The sequence below is a fragment of the Chelonoidis abingdonii genome, chromosome 25 (genome assembly GCF_003597395.2).
Source record: "Chelonoidis abingdonii isolate Lonesome George chromosome 25, CheloAbing_2.0, whole genome shotgun sequence".
Lineage (NCBI taxonomy): Eukaryota > Metazoa > Chordata > Testudines > Testudinidae > Chelonoidis > Chelonoidis abingdonii.
The window spans coordinates 444002-462694 of NC_133793.1; the positions used below are offsets into that span (position 1 = coordinate 444002).

At 41.1% G+C, this 18693-nt stretch overlaps 1 long non-coding RNA gene across 1 annotated transcript; it reads left to right on the forward strand.

Moving 5' to 3' along the window:
* Window positions 1-13976: 13976 nt before the first annotated feature.
* Window positions 13977-17276, forward strand: LOC142045955 (uncharacterized). The gene is made up of 3 exons (XR_012654873.1): window positions 13977-14265; window positions 16947-17115; window positions 17216-17276. It is a non-coding gene; the product is annotated as an uncharacterized LOC142045955 (long non-coding RNA).
* The last annotated feature ends 1417 nt before the right edge of the window (window positions 17277-18693 follow it).

An 18693-nucleotide genomic window follows, 5' to 3' on the forward strand; every position in this document is an offset into this window, starting at 1 on the left:
ACCTTCAGCTGGCACCTTTGCAGGGGAGGGGCCCAGGCCATCAGTTGCTAGGAGACAGAGTGCCAGGCATTTAGGTGCACTGGCCCCTTCCTCTGCAGCAATCACACCCCCTTATCCCACCACCTAGATATTAAGAACTGCATAGGGGACACTGAGGCACCAACACAGCATTCAGAGAAAACATTAAGAACATTCCCAGTTCATCACATCCTCATCTTAAAATAGCAGGGAAGACACTGCAATTTAGCTTTTGACTTGGGATAGCGGCTCAAGTTCAACCCCAGGCTTCCCTGTAGGCTTTAACTTGAGCTGCTAACTGGAGTTATAAGCCAAGTTGCTTCACTGGTATTTTAACCCAAATTAACCTTTTTGCAGTGTAGACATATCCCCTAGCACAGAGGTTCTCTACTTTTTTCTTTCTGAGGCCCCCCAATATGTTATAAAAACTCCACAGCCCAGCTGTGCCACAGGAACTGTTTTTCTGTATATAAAATCCAGGGCTGGCATTAGGGAATAGCAAGTAGGCAATTGCCCAGTGCCCCACACCACGGGGGTGGGGGTGGGGGGGTGGAAGCTGCAAAGCTAAGTTGCTCAGTCTTCAGCTTCAGCTCCAGGTGATAGGGCTCAGGGCCCCGGGCATCAGCCCCTCATCACAGGTCTTCGACTTCCTGCCCTGGGCCCTAGCGACTCTAACACTGGCCCTGCTTGGCGGACCTCCTGAAACCTGCTCGTAGCTCCCCAGGGAGCCCTGGACCCCTGGTTGAGAATGCTGCCCTAGCATGCAGTTTTGGTGTATTATGCAAACATTACGGAGATTAGATACCTAGTTCCAAAGAAAGAAGGCAGGTACCCCTCATTCAGGACATGCTACACTGTTACCTTCATCATTGGCATTATGTTTCACAGCCATTAGTTAAGAGCTCTGTACTGCTATATTACTGGGCCACCCAGTGTGGATGATCCCAATTTACCATTCAGTCTGTATTTTAAGCTGCTTTGAAAGCTTGATGGGTTTTTCTCCCAAAGGTTGGCGTCAGGCAGTTCTCCTTACAGAACCTCCCTGTCCTGCACACTGGGCACAACATCCAGCTTTCCTTAACGAGCAGGGCTGAGTAAAACAGTTAAGATGCTTGGGATAGAATCAGACTTCCATCTATACAGCTTTCTTGGTTATTGTGTGAGAACTTTGCTTTAGTTTCATCAGGAAATGTTCAACCAGCAGTAATTTTAAATCCTTGTCCTAGTCCACAGCACTTGGTTGGCTATTTGTGAGCGCCACTAAAACATTCCTTAGAATTTTGCTTGTGCTGAACCTTTATAGCCATTTTATGGAATACACGAAGTATAATACCAAACCCCTGCTGATCATTTTTCGTCAGAGATTCTTCCTTTTCATACTGTTGTAAATACAATTAAGTATTAACTTAAAAAATTGCTCATGGAGATTCGGTATTTTGTATACATTTTGGTCAATATCTTCATTGCTTCTGACTTTTGATCAGATTATAATATTTTGTCAATAAATATAACATCAATTAAGAAAAAATTAGTTGGATGCAGATTTTTGTAGAGGACTCTTCTTCCCAAACCATCTTGTGAAACAAAAAATTTGAGAAACCAGTTTTTCCTCCACTCAGCAGTCTGTGCTGCATATCTGGTACAGGCCTTTAGCTTAATGAATCTGTATGGGAATTGTATAGTCCAAAGCCTTGTTCTTCACAACGAAACATGCTTGTCATTTTCTGCTCTATCTTCAGATGTCCTCTAGTCATCAAATGTACATAACTCTCTCCATGTAATGTATTTATCTTAGAACTGAACACATCTATGTATTAGTGGATGCATGTATTAATGGATGCATTTTTCGTAATAGAATGAAACTCATTTCTGTGAACACTTCTTGTTTTTGGTTTAGAGCCTGCACAGGATCAGCACAGAACATTGCAGAACATCCTAAAGCTATTCAAAATTCTTTTTGACAGCCGCTTAAGGAAAACAGATGTAGTCTAGCATGTAATTAATGCTGGTGATGCTGCTCTGATCATTTTACCCCTATAATGCACTTCGCTGGCTGAGAGGGAGATAATGGACAATCAGATAAGAAAATCCTTGATTATGGCTTGATTGAGCTTGTGTGAGCTTTAGACAGCTAATGTTGTCATGGTTTTCAAACCATGTCGTGTCTGGTATTTCTGTACAGACAGGAGATTAAATAAAGTCATCCAAAAATTTGTAACCTTGATTGTGCCAGACTTTTTTGTAAAAAAAAATATATATATCAGACAGTCTGCCTTTTCTTCTCACCTCATAGAAGGTTCTTAGGAATGTGTATCATGTCACAAGTTCTGAAAGCCAAGGTTGCTTTAAAAACATATTTGCAGAACAGGTATCTTGTGGTCTTTTGCAGTATCCTTTTCTTTTCAGTAGGTTATGGCTTATGCACTGCCTCAGCGACATTTTTTTCTTTCTGTTTGTTACAGCTGGTGGTATTGCAGTTACTGGCAACAAGTGCCTGCAACCAGTTCCCAAGCTCCTCATCTAAGTATGCAGTCACTTTAAGAAGAGCTGAACCTGATCAAAATAAAGGTTGTGTCGTCCTTTCTCTGCGATGCTTATGAATATGTTCCTAGAAATAACAGTACACTGAAAGTACAGAGCATCATTACCTCAATCCAGCCTGAACATCTAATGATACTTTTTTAGGCACAGTGTAATGCTCAGTTCTGTTAAACCAACTGGTTGTAGGTGCCTAAACATGTCTACTGTCCACTACTCTGTTTTTAACTTCTCCAGCTATTTTGAGCCACTGGGGTGTGTATAAAGAGGATGGACTGCTGGGCTGGATCTGATATTTGTGAATTGAATCTGAAACCTGACAGCTTTGGAGTATTCTGGAGAATGTTCCGAAACAGATACAGTTCTTTTACATTTGTCAGTCACCCAAGCAAGTAAATGTCTACAGAAGCTGAATGCTTCATGATTCCTATCCATGTGGCCCAGTGAAAGCAGAATGAAGGGGCAAAATTGCCTTGGACATTGTTACCAGAGAAACTGTCCTGAAACCAAAAAAAAAAAAGCTGATTTTTAAGTTTTATTCTTGTCACCTATTTTGACTAAATAGACTGAGAACCTGCACTACATGTACCAGCCTGGAGAGATATCAGGGTTATATAGTGTGGCTTTGGGGTGCTATCCCATGTTGGTGGTTGTTGCTGTTTCTTAAGAACATGAGAACTGCCACAGTGAGTCAGACCATGGTCCATCTAGCCCAGTGTGCTGTGTCTGACAGTGGCCAGTGCTTGTTGCTTCAGAAGGAATGAATAGAACCAGGTAATTTGGTTGTCCAGTGCCAGCTTCTGGCTGTTGGAGTTTTAGGGACACCCAGAGCATGGGGTTGCATCCCTGCTCATTTTGCCTAATAGCCATCAATGGATGTATTCTCCATGAAATAATATAATTCTTCTTTGAACCCAGTTATACTTTGGCCTTCACAACACTCCATGGCAGTGAGTGCTACTGGTTGACTGTGAAGGGCTATTTATGTTAGTTTTAAACCTGTTCCCTATTAATTTCATCAGGTGACCTCTGCTTCTTGTATTATGTGTAAGGGTAAATCACACTTCTGTATTTACTTTCTTCACACCATTTGTGATATTATAGACCGCTATCATATCCCCTTTAAGTCATCTCTTTTCTAACCTGAACAGTCCCAGTCTTTTTAATCTCTCCTCATATGGAAGGTGTTCCATACCCCTCATTTTCATTGTTGTCCTCCTCACCTTTTCCAGTTCGTATATATATTTTTGAGAGGCAGTGATCAGAACTGCATGTAGTGTTCAAGATATGAGCGTACCGTGGATTTATATAGTGGCATTATAATACTTTCTGTTTTATTATTTTTCCTTTTCCTAATGTTTCCTAACATTCGGTTCCCTTTTTTGACTGCTTCTGCGCATTGAGCAGATGTTTTTAGAGAACTATCCATGATGACTCCAAGATCTTTCTTAAGTGGTAACAGCTAATTTAGACCCCATCATTTTGTATGTAGATTTGGGATTATTTTATCCAATGTACATTACTTTGCATTCATCAACACTGAATTTCATCTGCCATTTTGTCACCCAGTTTAGTGAGATCCCTTTGTAACTCTTTGCTGTCAGTTTTGGATTTAACTATCTTGAGTAATTTAATATCCCTGGGGGACACTGCTATTTAACTCTCTCCATTCTGAAAGCTGACCATTTATTCCTACCTTTTGTTTCCTTTTATCCAGTTGCTGATCCATGAGAGGGACCTTTCCTCTTATCCCATGACTGCTTAGTTGGCTTAAGAGGCTTTGATGAGGAACCTTGTCAAAGGCTTTCTGAAAGTCCAAATACACTATATCCACTGGGTCACTCTTGTCCCCATGCTTGTTGACCCTCCCCCCAAATAATTTAGTAGGTTGGTGAGGCATGATTCCCTTTCACAAAAGCTGTGTTAAATCTTCCTGAACTTACTGCATTCATCTGTGTGTCTCATGATTTTGTTCTTTACTATAGTTACAATCAGTTTGCCCAGTATTGAAGTTAAGCTTATCGCCCTGTAATTGCCAAAATCATCCCTGGAGCCTTTTTTTTTTTTTCTTTTAATTGGCATTACATTAACTATCCTCCAGTCACTGGGCACAGAGGCTGATTTAAGTGATAGCTTACATATCACAGTTAGTAGTTCTGCAATTTCATATGTGAGTTCCTTCAGAACTCTTGAGAGAATACCATCTGGTCTTGGTGATTTACTACTGTTTAATTTATCAATTTGTTCAAAAATCTCATCTACTGACATCTCAATCTGGATTATATAATAATATACAATAATAATATTTATTAGGACCAGATGTGTCAGCCTTTCTGAATGGTACGTACCTCTTTCTCTGACAGAGAGCTTTGTCTGAGACCAGTCACAATAGCAGAAATGGTGCAGCTTAGTTCACTTCTGTTATGTACATGTTTCATAGGAAAAGTAATCTGTGTGTGAACATGGATATTGCTTCCTCCTTTGTCTGTTCTGATCATGCTAATTTGGTTGCTCAGAATAAGAGCCATTCTCCTATTACTATCTGGCCCTGAATCATTCTGACGGATGAGACTTGACATTAACCAATTTGCCTAATTCATCACCTTTATATTTTTTATATAAAAGACTCAGTACTAAAGCTTCCCAGCTAGCCTCACAATTTACCTTTTTGTCATCTTCTGGAATCAGTGAAAATGGGGCTTAGATGAGCAGGGAACACATCTGTATTTTATTTCTCTGGTTGGAGCCGCATGGCTGAATTGACTGCCTGTAATGGTTGGTTCTGAACTGATCCTGATGCCTCAACGCTGTACCTTCGTGTCAGAGTGATTCTTCTGATGACAATTGCTCTGTCTCGTTGTATCTGTCCTTGCAGTCTCAGAGAGTGATTAACATAGTGTTTTATCACCATTGCTCCTTAGCGTTCATATGTGTAATTTAAACATACAGCTGCTGTATTACGTTTTGGACTAAGTGCAGCTGAGAAGTCCCTTCCTGATGGGAAGCCATTAGTATTCAGAACATTTGCAGAATTGACGCTCGCATTTTACTTCTGAAAGTTGCAGCTTGTGCTATAACTGGGCTGTAATTGTTGCTGAAGCCAATGTCTTGCTATACTGTCTTCTGACAGCTGCTCTTCTTCCCTATTTAACACTGCAAAAGGATGAGATCTAATATTATAGAGACACCATTCTGGCTGACAGAGTAACATATGCATCAGCAATTTCATCTGAATCCCTGAATCCTTATTTTCAGTGGGCTAACTCAGCTGCAAACATTTGATTAGTGCTTAAATTGGACAAACAAATTTTCAGAATTTGTGCTAAGCTTTACTTATACAATCTGCACATGCAACTGCTTGTTCATTCAGCCTTGGAACACGTTTGTGCACCACTGGGGCATGCAGACTCATTTATAGCATGCAGTTACATGGTGGCTGCACAACTCCACTTCTGGGTCCCCCAGCAGGCACTCATGAGTATCTTATAGGTACAGTCGAATATTCTGGAAACACTTGCCCACAAATCTCCTCCTGTCCTCCAAAAAAAAAAAAAAAAAAAAAAAGTAGGAAGAATGGTGGACAAACTTTTAATCTTTTAATGCTCCTGGCCCTTCCCATCTTGGTCAGGCTAGGGGTCTAGTTTGTTTGGTAATAGAAATAAAACAAACAGAACATGTCTCTTTGCTGTAACTAATGATAAAGAAAACATCTCTCTCCCTTGTTTTCTTTACTCTTTCACTTATTTGCCACTATTGTACTCCTCATGTGCACTCTCTCTCTTGTTCTTCTATTCACTTTCTTTGGCCTTGCCCAACCTTCTTTCATTTCCTGGAACTTCTGTTCTTTTTTTCTGAGCTGTAAGTCCCTGCTGTTGGGTACGTTTTATAGGAGGGGTTGTACTGCAGGAGTTAAGCCATATAGCAATTGTGGAAGGATATGGATTGTGCAAAATAAAGAGGCTGTAGGAGATATAGGACAGAGTGATTAGGTGAACAGTGATGAGAACTGAGTGAGGAGAACAGTGACAGATATGCCACCTCTCACGTCTTGACAAGACCCCTGTGGGCTGTTGGCCTGTCCCATTAGACCCTTGTCCAGAGTCTGGTCCAGGACCTTTTTCTCAAGACCTCAGCTTTATTTCTTCTACATTGAACTAGTACAGCACATCAGTCATCCCTTCCTCCTAACCTGGGGTCTTCTACAAGGGCATCTCTATTCCTTACAGGTGCTCACTCCACAGGCCACTTGCAGGAGAGTCCTACCCTGTGCTAGGGCCTATCACATGAGCCAACCTACTTCCTGTAGATCTTCCCCCTTGACCCAGGGGCTTCCTGCCAGAACCTCCTTGCTCCTAACTCCTCTCTCCCCAAAGCTACTGGCTGGTTTTTATAATCACCTGGTCCGTAGCTGATCAGTCTCCCTTACAGGTACAGCTGGGTCCCAATCCCCTGGAAGGGCCAGACACCCTGTCCCAAGACCATAGAGCTCTATACAGTATTGTGGCTTTGAGAGATTCTCATTGATATAGTTGTACTCTTCAGATCCAGACTGACCCAAAGCCTGATTCCCAAGTTTTATTCTGCTTTGAAAAGCCATCCAGTGTTCTGTAGAAATTGCTGATGTCTGAGAGTCCATGCTCCTGAGAACTTTCCATCAGGCCCTGACCTTTAGAGAAGCTCATTTAGCTGAGTTTTGGTGAGTAGTTTTAGCAACATGAAAACAGAGTCCCTGGGGTGTGAAGGGAAAGAAGAGTGTTCTGCAGAGTTCCCAGACACTGTGCAGGTGAAAGACTGATGCTGCATATGGACAGAATTCAGCCTGCAGTGGGTCCTCATTCCTATCACCACTGCTGCCGTGATCGGAAATGATTCACAAGAGACTGCTCCCCTCACACTCCACAGAAGTTGTTAAATCTGATGTGCTGTTGGGAGGTAGGACCACAGATATCTGATCTAACGCATCTGTTCACAGCTGGGAAGATTATGGCATCATGTCCGCTCTGCGAGGCCTGTGGTTTTGGGACTCAGATTTTTCCTGTGGCATCATGACTGGGTTGGTGACCTGGGTTCCTCCGGCATGATTTGTTTTGATTGGATATTTCTCATAAAATGTGAATCCAAAAACCTTTCTAAATATCTGGGAAGGCTCCATGGGCATGACAACACACAGCTAGCAAGCCACAGCACTGGGCCAGCAAAAGAGAATGAGGCTTAGCATTGCTGGTACTAGACATGGACAGCCTCACTGTATTTTTCTTAACAGCCCTTTGGGAAAGGTGTAACTGCATTTGGTGACTAACTGCTTAACTGTTGGTCACTTTAATCCACTCGTCACTTCCATGTTTTCTGCAGCACATTCTTTATACTATCAAACTTGTTGGAATGTATACATGTGTGGGGCAGCGTCCAGGCATTTGGATCTTTAGCTGGGAAGACAAGATTTGCAAATTAAAAGTGGAATGCTAATTACTTTTTGTCCTTGTTTGTTCCTTTTTAAACTTTCTGACTAGACAGTTAATCAATTATTTGAAATGATGACTCTTGCATTGCTCACATATTAACAGCATCACCCTCAGTGAGGCCAGTGGCTCTCAAACCCAGTAGACAATCTTGTTGTAATATTGTGGAATGGGTAGTAATTGAATTTCTTAAAGGGTGTCTGACTATAATATGCTGGTGTTCTGTGGGCTGATGTTGATTTTAATTGAATCAGGATATATAGGTGTTGTGTTTTGATTTTTAGTTCTGGTATGACACAATAGTTTAATCAAAGCATAAGTGAACAAAGAGTTAAATTGCTAAAGTCAATATTACCCCTTGATTAGGGTTGGTATGTGATTGACATTATTGACTGGTTTGTGCAAAAGGGTTAATTTCCCACTCTTTTCTGTCATGCTTCCCATCCAGGTTTGTCCTCCCAAATCACAAGTATTTTTTGTAGAGAGAGAAGCTATTGGTGAAATTCCATATTTTCCCTTTTACGACCATTTTGTATGTTGCTTACAAACTTCAGAGAACTGAGTACATTGCTGAAATGGTATCGTTTCAATGCATTGCTGTGCAGCTATAAAATAGACCCAGGCTGCATAAATACTCTAATTGGGAGCTTTGTTGGCGTGAGGAATATGGGACCAGGTTCTATGTTAATTTGCAACTGTTTGGACAAGTGAGGCTGGGATACAGCAGCAGGTTCACCTTTTTTTATCTTAATTTTGGGGGATACCAGATGCTCCCCCTCCCTGTGAGTTTTCAGGCCACCCGTTAGTGTTGGGAGAGCCTCTAAAGATCTGATAGTAGCATTCAGAAGAACCCCGAATGAATGAGTTATGTGGCTGAACCTTACAGGAACTATCTGGTCTATGTGGTGCTATGCTGTTGGACAGGAGAAATTTTGGGGACAGGATTTCTCAGATGCTTTCTAGTCAGAAATATCCTGGGAAGTACCTTTCTACCATGAGTCAGCATTTACAATCTGGGGGCTGTCTGGGAGCAGATGATAACAAGGTACAGTAGGTGCACTGAACTTTCTCACACTTCCAACTTGCCAGTGCAACAGTCACATGAAGGTTTGTTTCTGTTCTCACCATACCTGGAGCAGTTTGTACATCCCAGCTAGCAGTAATCTTGTCTCGGTACTGCTATTATCTTACCACTGTCTGATGTCTACAATACAATTGCATCCTGGCCTACAAAATGCCAGCGCATGAGAGCATTACAAAACCTGCAGAGGACAGCATTACTATCGTATACGTACCTTATATACCCAGTGCGCAGTTTATTGCATTTGGGTCAGGGAGTCTTGGCCAACAAGAGTAAATTCATAATTATCAGCTCCTTGCTCTGCGGAATGGCCAAAGGGGCAGCCCGCACCCTGTGTCTTTCAGTTAAATGAATATTCCCTTATCAAGCATCCTCTTCAGAACAAGAGCAGTGATTACACACAAGCTGGGTGCGACAGGGATTGAGGGGGACAGAGTAGCAGATGTGGGCTGCTCTGAGTCCTGTCAGGGAGGAATGATTAATGAACACCAGCTCCAGCTGAGGCTAACCTTTGGAGAGCTGAGCAGGACATCTGCAGAACTGTCAGAGCTCTGACAAGGACAGAGCTGAACAACCAATTATTCCACCATCACTAAGGTGGGCTGTCAGTTTAATCCCAGCCATTCACTTAGGCAAGGACAGGGAAATTTCTCCTTTACATAGTACCACTACATGGCAACCTTAACCATTTCAGTACTGCTGAAGGGATGCATAGGGCAACTGCGTTTCTAAGCTCCATATGCACAGGACCTAGTGTGTATCGAGGTGGTGCAGTATCTGAGAGGCCAGCACCCTGATGCAGTTTTAATAATGCTTTATAATAATTTTAAGAGAGGACAGAATTTGGCTCATCAATGGGAAGAAATTTAAAAACAAACCAATGTGAATAGCTTACTTTTTGTTCATAAACAATAGGAAAATGGAGAAAGTTTTTTGCATCTTCGATAGATTGGGCAGGCCATATACCCAGATCCTGGCTGGAAGAGGGTGCTCATATCTGTACTTGTAGGTTAGTACTGAACTTTGATGAACTTCTGATGTTGGTGTTTTTACTAAAGTAAATCTCCAGTTTCAGTAAACGAGAATATAGCTGAATAAAGGCCACAGGCACATAGTATAAAAAAGTAGAGCATCCAACATTACATTTTCCTCTACACAATGGAGGGTTGCATAAGAAGGTGTGGTATTTGAATGCAACCAAGAGAGGTAGAGATTGGAGGCATTACTCTTTGTTTAGTGCTAACAGTGTGTATGGTGCTGTGTAAAATTCTAAGAGGAGCCAATACCGGTCTCTAAAAGCATACATAAGAGTCCAAAAGACAGACCCATATAAGACATGACATACTGCAAAACCTAGAGGTGATGAGCTTTGCGGAGGTTGGGGATATAAAGTTAAGTCAGATCCAGTGTATTTCTTAAGCTGGGATGGCTTCCATTGTGAGATGCCATGAACTTTAAAGGCCTTAAGAAACCTTTTCAGCTGAAGACTTACAAAGAACCCAGCTTCTCAGTTATCTTCCAGACATGGGAGCAGCTTTCTCTCTGCTCACGTCTCATCTCTTCTAGACTCTTAAGTTGTCATTTTTTTTCAGAATTTTAGGTTCTGATCACACCGTTTGTGTTTTGCTGTAAAAGCATCTGTTTAAATCTGTCATGTAATGCAGGGAGCTGTCACAGGTATCTTCAGTACCACTGAGGGAAGTAGCAAGTGAATGGGAAAAATGCAGCCTGACTTCTGTCCTGGGAAATAACCTACAGCATAGTGCTGCCTGGCTGCCTTTCTGGGCCCCTTCTCTGCCTGATGGGCATTTGACATGTTACCCATAAAGTGGCCTCTGTATTGCCCTATATTACTTTATCCTCACACTGAATCTGGAACTTAGTGAAGCTGAGTCCCCTTTTTTAATTAGGGCAACTAGTTAGTAGCCTCTCTTCACTGGGACAGCCGCTTAATCCAGATGAGAGGCCATTAAAAGATTGTTTGAATGAGCTGAAAGTGAAAAGAAATACTTTACAAGACAGAAGTGGTTTTCATCCCATTTCAGCTTTGTTTCTGTTTTTAAAAATTGTAATTTGGCAGCTCTTGTTTTACAAGACCAGAACAGAGAACTTTATAGCTGTTTTACACCTGATTAAACATCTGGTCGAATGTGTACCCATTAGGCAGAAATGTTGCTAATTAATTCCCAGTTAAGATGCAGTCATTACCATTTGTATCATGCCAGACGAGTTGCTTAGGAGATGTCCCAATAAAGGGACCATTTGGATTAAGTAGGACTGTACCAATGTGGCAGCAGGAGAGTCTGATTTTGATTCCTCTGCCCATGGATTGCAGGTATAGGACACTGTTGTCTTTTGAACTTGTGCATGAAAAAGTCTTTGCTTCTTATAAGCAGAAATCCTTGAAAGTTCCTGTAGAAAGTCATAGCCCAAATAGAAAAAATAACTTGAATCAGAAAATCTCGCTTGAAACTTACCTTTTTGACTGAAGTGAGGCCTAGAATCCACGTATTGGAGCAGCATTTCCCAAAGATGCCAGTTGCTTCTGCAAAGTTTATTTCCTCAGGTTTGCAGCCTTATCGTGAAATGCAGGTCAGACCTGAGTTACCTGCACGTCCAACTAATGGACTGTGAGTCAGCTAAATTATTCAGCAGTGGAAGTTCTCACACCTGCTCTTACAGTTTTATTTGGCATGTGCAAAAACAAGATTGCAGATTTTGTGACTGTTGTTTGTACTCATGCCGTTAGGCCATTATTTCACTAATTTGGAGTCATTAACATTCTTTGGGTTTTAAAATTAAAGTTATTGTAGTTCACCTATTAACACATTTATCCAGAGCTATTTTAAGATGGGCACTGTCAAGATCAATATTGTATTTCCTTCCATTCGAACCCTGCCCCAGCCATGCCATTTCTAGTTTTAGTGGTTAAAGCAGAATAAATTGAGACCCATAACTGGGAAAGAATATTTTTCCTGCCTACATTTAATATGAGAATAATGACACAGTGTGTGTTTCTAAGAATTTAAGTAGCTTGTTAGGGATGAATTGCTAGTTTTCATTAACTGTGACTCTCTCTAACAGCAAAGACAGACTGGCAGCTATATGAGTTCATGGCATTGGTGAAAAAGAAGTCCAGTACTTGTACTTATATTATTATTTATAGAGAAGAGATCTCTCTAGCCAATAGATTTTGCACATGCAGTACACTGTAAACCTTTGGGTTTCACATCAGGAAAACTTGTTGTGGTACCAGAATCCTGTAGTTTTGCAAAAATTTGTGAAAAAGACTTGTGGAAAGTAACATAAAATGTTACAGATCTACTCAGGTGACTTTATTCTACCTCTTGTGTCTTGTCATTATTCTAATTTTTATGTTTGTGCAGCACCTAACACAATGCAGCCATGATCTGTGATTGGGGATTCTGGGAACTACAGTTATGCAAATAAAAATAATACAAAAATCCACACATTTGGTTTTAATTTTACCAGCAACTCCTGGTTAAGTCAGGAAGAAAGGAACAATAGTTTGTCTGAACCACTTAAAATAAAAAAAAGTCCCTACTTTAAAATGTAGAGATGTATGTAGCCCAATGTGGGGGAGAATTATTTTTTAGTAGTTAGAGAAGTCAGTGAGGAAAGAACTGGAGTCCCCTGGAGGTCAGTGGACAATTTGATCCTCAATTTTAAAATAGGCTTCATGATCTTGTAAAGGATGGATATTAGGTCTGGCGTGCCAGAGAGCTTGCATGTGTGTCAGGTTTGAATATTGATTGTTAGGGGATGGATTGTTACGCAGAAATGTTGAAACAGCATGTATGCAAAGTAGACCTTCCACAGCTAAGGTTAAGACCAAGTCAATTGCTCTTCCTTCTCAGAGATGGATTAAATCTGAAATTCCAGCATTAACTTCCTTTGCCCTGCAAGGCTCATAGGTTGTTTTTTTCCTGTTGTTTTTTATCCCCTTCAGCTTATGTTGTTATATAGCACATAACATAATGGGGCCCCGATCCCTGGGTAGGGCTCCAAGACTTGAATAAGGGGCCCCTATAACACAAAGAATAATATGTTGTTTCTGGAGGCAATTTTATTACTAAAATTAAGAAGCAAAACAGAAAATTTGTGAAACTTTACTGATTTCACCAATAGTCATCCTGGGTGGCTTGGATCAGAGAGTATGCAAAACAGAAATTGACGCACGATGCTTTTGCCTTGTTTTCCTAGTCTGTGCTTCTGCTGAATGGGTTTTGCACAAAAGAGAGTTATGTAGCCCTAAAAGGAGAAGAGAGAAAAATCCTTTGTATTGGGAATATCTTGTTCGTGCTAGCGTTTGGACTGGGAAACACTGGCATCTGTGCAATGTGGAGAGCAAAATACTGTGAAATTACAAGAACAATCTATCCTGCCTCGTTTACGTGTACAAATTAGGGAGAATGCATTGGATATTGCTCTGCTTTGATTTTTTGAGGGTTTTAGGTGGTAAACACTATTTTAATTCTAAACAGGCAATAGTCTAACTGAAACCCAGATAAAGCAGCACAGCATTATTTTCACCATCAGTGAACTTAGTCACCCTAGTGAGAGCAGATGCCTCTGTTGTCTCAGAGGATTCTACAGAAAGATTCAGTGCAATAGCTGGTCTGTGATATATTAAGCTGGAACATTGCACATTCATACAGGAGACGTGAGTATTTAGGATTCAGCACATCCTATCAACTGACTTGTTATTAATATCGTCAACTAAAAGTCATGCCAGCTCAGCAGGCCAACAGTCTCATCTTCCTGCTGAACAACAGCATAAACCTCATTTCCCTTGGAACAGTCTCTGCCTTCAGTTGGGAAGTATAATTAGAGCTTGGACGGTCACAGTTAAAATGATCAAACCAGGAGACCTAGAAACTGTTCTTGAGATGAAATATAAAGCATTATTTAATGGATATTTACTGCTTTTTGTTTTCTATTGCAGGATGTCTGAGATGACCACTGCCATCCATGTCCAAGCTGCTCTGCTCAGAAGGACACCAACCATATTCGAATGGGAGATGCAAGCTTCACCAAATCTCAGGGAGGTCACTGCATTTGTCAAGGCTGGGCAAGGCCTCAAACTGAAGATTTTAGGGATGAATTTGAAAGCATTTCTGTCCCATTGAAATAGAATAATGTAATGAGGTAAGTTTAAATCACCTTGCGTTCAGTTAGCCCTCTTTAGACCTACTTACCAGTATGTACAAGAGGGGTATCTAATCGGTTGGTTTAACTTAAATGGTAAGGGGATCGAAGTTAAAGTCAGGTTTAGCTTATTTTATCTTACACATACTTATACCCCCAACCCCCCATGTTCATTGCTGTTCTTGTTACACTCCTTTTTCTGGGCCCTTGGCTTGTGAGTTATACCAGTTTAGACTCAGTCAAGCTGGGTGGACTATAATCAGAAGTGATGTGTAAGTGGGGAGAGGAGTGCAGCATATTATAGATTGATAGAAAGCCACGAGGCTGAGGGAGTCCAGAGAGCTGGTGTGATGAGCATGTTGAGGAGGCCAAGAGAAGATGTGAATTACACATGCTTAGACTTGCCTCTGAATATGCTCTTTGTATCTATTCACTAGAAATGTATCTACAGACAGAAATGGCAAATAGGAAGGTATCTGTGTTATTCATGAAGCAGCAGATGCTTGAGCACTTCATTTATGATATCTAAATGACTATAGTAAAGTTTAGAGCATCACTTATGGAAATGTAAGTAAAACGTTCAGAAAACATTCAAATTTCGCTTTCCTTTGGCCTGCTGTATCTGAATTGCTACTGGGAATTATAGAAAAGTCTTATTTTGAGGCTGGGGAATAGAAAAAAAAGACAGTGCATTCTGGCTCTGTCATAGTGAAAATTACGGAAATGTCTTTGATGTCTCTTAGCATAAACGTTCATAAAACTTTGGAGAATAGATCCTTCAAGTCTATTGTTCTATAACGTATTTATTCACATCACAAAAGCTGCATTAAAATAACACTGAGGGTCTCAGAGATGCATTCACAGGGAAGGATTAACCTGCTGATCTGGCATCGTTGACAAGAGGCTGTTCAGGGTGAGCTGCTTGGCTGTGTTTAAAGAAAGTTTTGACTCTTATGCTTACCACCTTTCCACACCAGCTCACACAGGATGCATCTTGGGCCTCTTCAGAGTGGCTACATCTTCACTTGTGTGTGTAAGACCCCACACGTTTAAAACCCAGGACTGTAGACCTGCCAGACAGCTGGCATCTCCAGGCTGCCAGTGACAGCTGCAACCAGCTTGTGGACACAGACCATGTGTACCATGGGAAGTCCTGCCTAAAGAGTCTGACAGGCAGCAGCTTCATGGTGCCTGCTTGGCTTCCCGCCCAATATAAACCCAAGAAGCATTCCATGAAGGCCCAGCAACAGCATGGTTTGCCTGTAGATGCCATGATCATTCCTGCTCCTGAATGCCTGGCTTTGACCTCGGCTTGATTTGCACTTTGCCTCCTGACTTGGAGCCGAAACTGGACTCTGACCGTGGCCTAGAACCTGACTACGAACTCCTCTTTTCTTTCCAGTCTCAGGTTTTCACCTACTTGACCCCTGTTGGGATCCTGACAATGTCTGATGATTTGAATAAGGGGCCTCCACACTTCGTAGGTCACCCTGGTGTTGGCTGAAATTGGCCCAGGAAGTAGTGAATCTGAATTGTTTTTTGCCTTCCCTCTCTGTACCTCTTCAGACTTACATGGTCCTCACGTGTGCCGAGACTCAGACAGAACAGTACATCAATGAAGTAACGGCTCTGCTCTGCTTCTCTGCTTCTGAGCATAACGTTTTTGCAGCTCAAGTGAACCCTTACATGCTTAGGGGCTGTGAGGAGAGAGAAGATGGCTTTGTGGTTAAAGTTCAGAACTGAGAGTCAAGAGAACTCAGCTCTATTCCTGGCTGTGCCACAGATTTACTGTGTGATCATGACCAAATCCCTTGACTTAGCTTCATCTTTGACCATTTTTCCTCTAAGGGGTTTACCCTGTCTCAAACAGAAGTGATGGGCTTGATAGAGAAATTACTGGTCGAGAGTCTATGCTATGCAGGAGGTCAGATTAGATGATCATAATGGTCCCTTCTGACTTTAATATCTATGAAACAGAATACTGTTTACCTACTTTACGTCATAATTCATTAATATTTGCAACTTGCTTTGAGAACCTGGGATAAGTGCAAAGAATAAGTGTCATCTCCCATTTTTAAAACCTTCCATCTGAAATCTATATGAGTCTTTTATAGTTTTGGGGGTTTTTACATTTTTTTTCTAGTTCTCCCTCTGATTTTTTTCCAAAATGAAAAATAATTTTGCAGAAATAAACTGTCATTTCAAAATATTTGTCTCTTAAAATGTCCTTGCTACATGGGACAAATTAATAGAAATTCACAAATTTGCCTTGTAGGAGTTTCACCAACTTTTCCATGCAGAGCTTTATTTGGAGCCAAAAACAGTGATATTTTGCCCTTGCAAATATTTGTGAAAAGTCTTTTGAGGTGAACATTTTCATAATGAAAATTGCCATTCATTGCAGCTCATTGCAACCTATTACAAGATTTAAAGGGTTTGTGTCTCTCTATAGTTCAATGTGATTTTACATGACTGCAGGCTGCAATACAAAATAACTAGATCCTTTCTTGGAAGAACTGCCATTTCTCTCAACAAATATTGGTTCCAAATGTACAAAAGGTCAGAGAACACAGCCGCCACTGAATGCAGCAGACAAGCTTCTTATTAATTACTTCTGGAAAAAGTTGACATAAACCTCCCTAAATGAATTAAGAAAGGTAAATCTACTGATTACTCCACAGGTTGCTTGCTGGCCTTCTCTCCCTGTCAGAAGGAGATTAATACAGAAGCTGCCTCCTCCAGTCTTGTTAATAAATATTCACTGAGCCATTCCACAGAGAGATTTGATCCTGATTCTGGAGTCATACATGCAGCCTCGCTGTGAACCATTGGGATTCAGGTCAGCAGAAGGTAATCAGTTTAAACTTACACATTTTATGAAGTTTATTTCTTATCTTATGAAGTTATTTTTAATATAGAAAATAGATATTTCCTTTTTTCTACTTTTCAGTGCTTTTGCCTTTCTCCACAAATCTGAGAAGCACATGAAGGAAGAATTAATCCTAAAAAGGTACAAAATTGAATATTTAAATGAGGGGGATCACAGAATTCTGTACGCTAATGAGATAAGCAGCTTTGAGTGAAGGCTAATGCAGCTTTGGCCCATTTAAAGGCTTTTGATATGATCTTCAATTCTGAAGGGATAAAATGGGGCGGTTTCTTTTCTCAAGTGGGATCCTGCTCAGTATAAATTCCACAGGCTTCTTTTTCCCCATCAAGCTTATCCTGAGAGACTAGTTTCTGCCTTGCTGCCCTCTTGTTCGCCTCTCCCCCTGTATCTGGCTTGCACAGAGAAGCCCCTGTTGATGAATACTGGTTTTTGGTAAGATATAGGAAAGGTGTATCTTACATAGAAATTGAATTAGTCGGGAGCAAAAACCATTCCTGGAAATGGTTCGTAAAGGTAACCTGGACATCACAACATTCTCTTGTCCAATGACTTGCTTTCTTGCACAGAATTTGCAGTGCATCTTACTTGTTTGTTTGTTCATATATGATTATCTGGCATGTCAAAGATTAAATGTTTGTGCATTCACATGCAGGTTGTCACTCAGCAAGAGAACTATGCATCACTATACAAGAGTATTTTGAATTGTACTACTTCCATTCACTGCATTTTACAGCCTGCTACTGGCCCAGATGTTGCTTGAATGTCTTTCTGGTTTATCTTCTGCAAGTTGTTCCCTTGCAGCTAATTAGCCGCTTTGTGCATATGGAGAAGTGTTTTATTTTGCACGTTTTATTTGCATGATCAAATAATCAGCAGGTTATTGGTCCATCCATACTTAGCTCTTGGTTCTGGTTTCAGATTCTGGTAAAACCTAAGTCAAGGAAGAGTAAAGGGTTACTATGATCCTGTGAACAAAGAGCCCGTTCCACAGGCGCGTGGTGTATCCTGCATGGAAAGCTCAATGCACAGTGCCTGGTCTTGTGGAATTTCAAGGCAGAATAGCCCAAAGACAATTAGATGAAGGCTTTTCCTTTCTGAACAAGTGTTATTCAACTGATATTTTAATTACCTTTGAGGTAATAAAACAAGATTTATAGAGTGAGATACAGAAAGGAGAAGAAGAGACCACATGTAGGAGGGAGGCACAGTCCATGTCTTCCTAGTTCAGTCACCATAAGAACAGGTCACAAAATGTTTTAGTTAGGCCCAGGGTCCACTTCCCACTATCAGTTATTCTCTCCAGCCCAAAGATTGCTTCTCTTCCATTCTCAGGAACAGGGACATAGCCGAGTGGGAGGGTAAGGATCATGCTGTCCCTCCTATAATAAATATATATTTCCTAATTGCATCTACATAGGCAATTAAGTCAAACATATTAGCCTAAATGTCGTAACCATTCAATGGCGGAGGGAAGGGCATCCATGAAGGAACCAGGCAGCCTTGCCCATGGGTGCAGCCTGTAAGTATGTGGCCTAGAC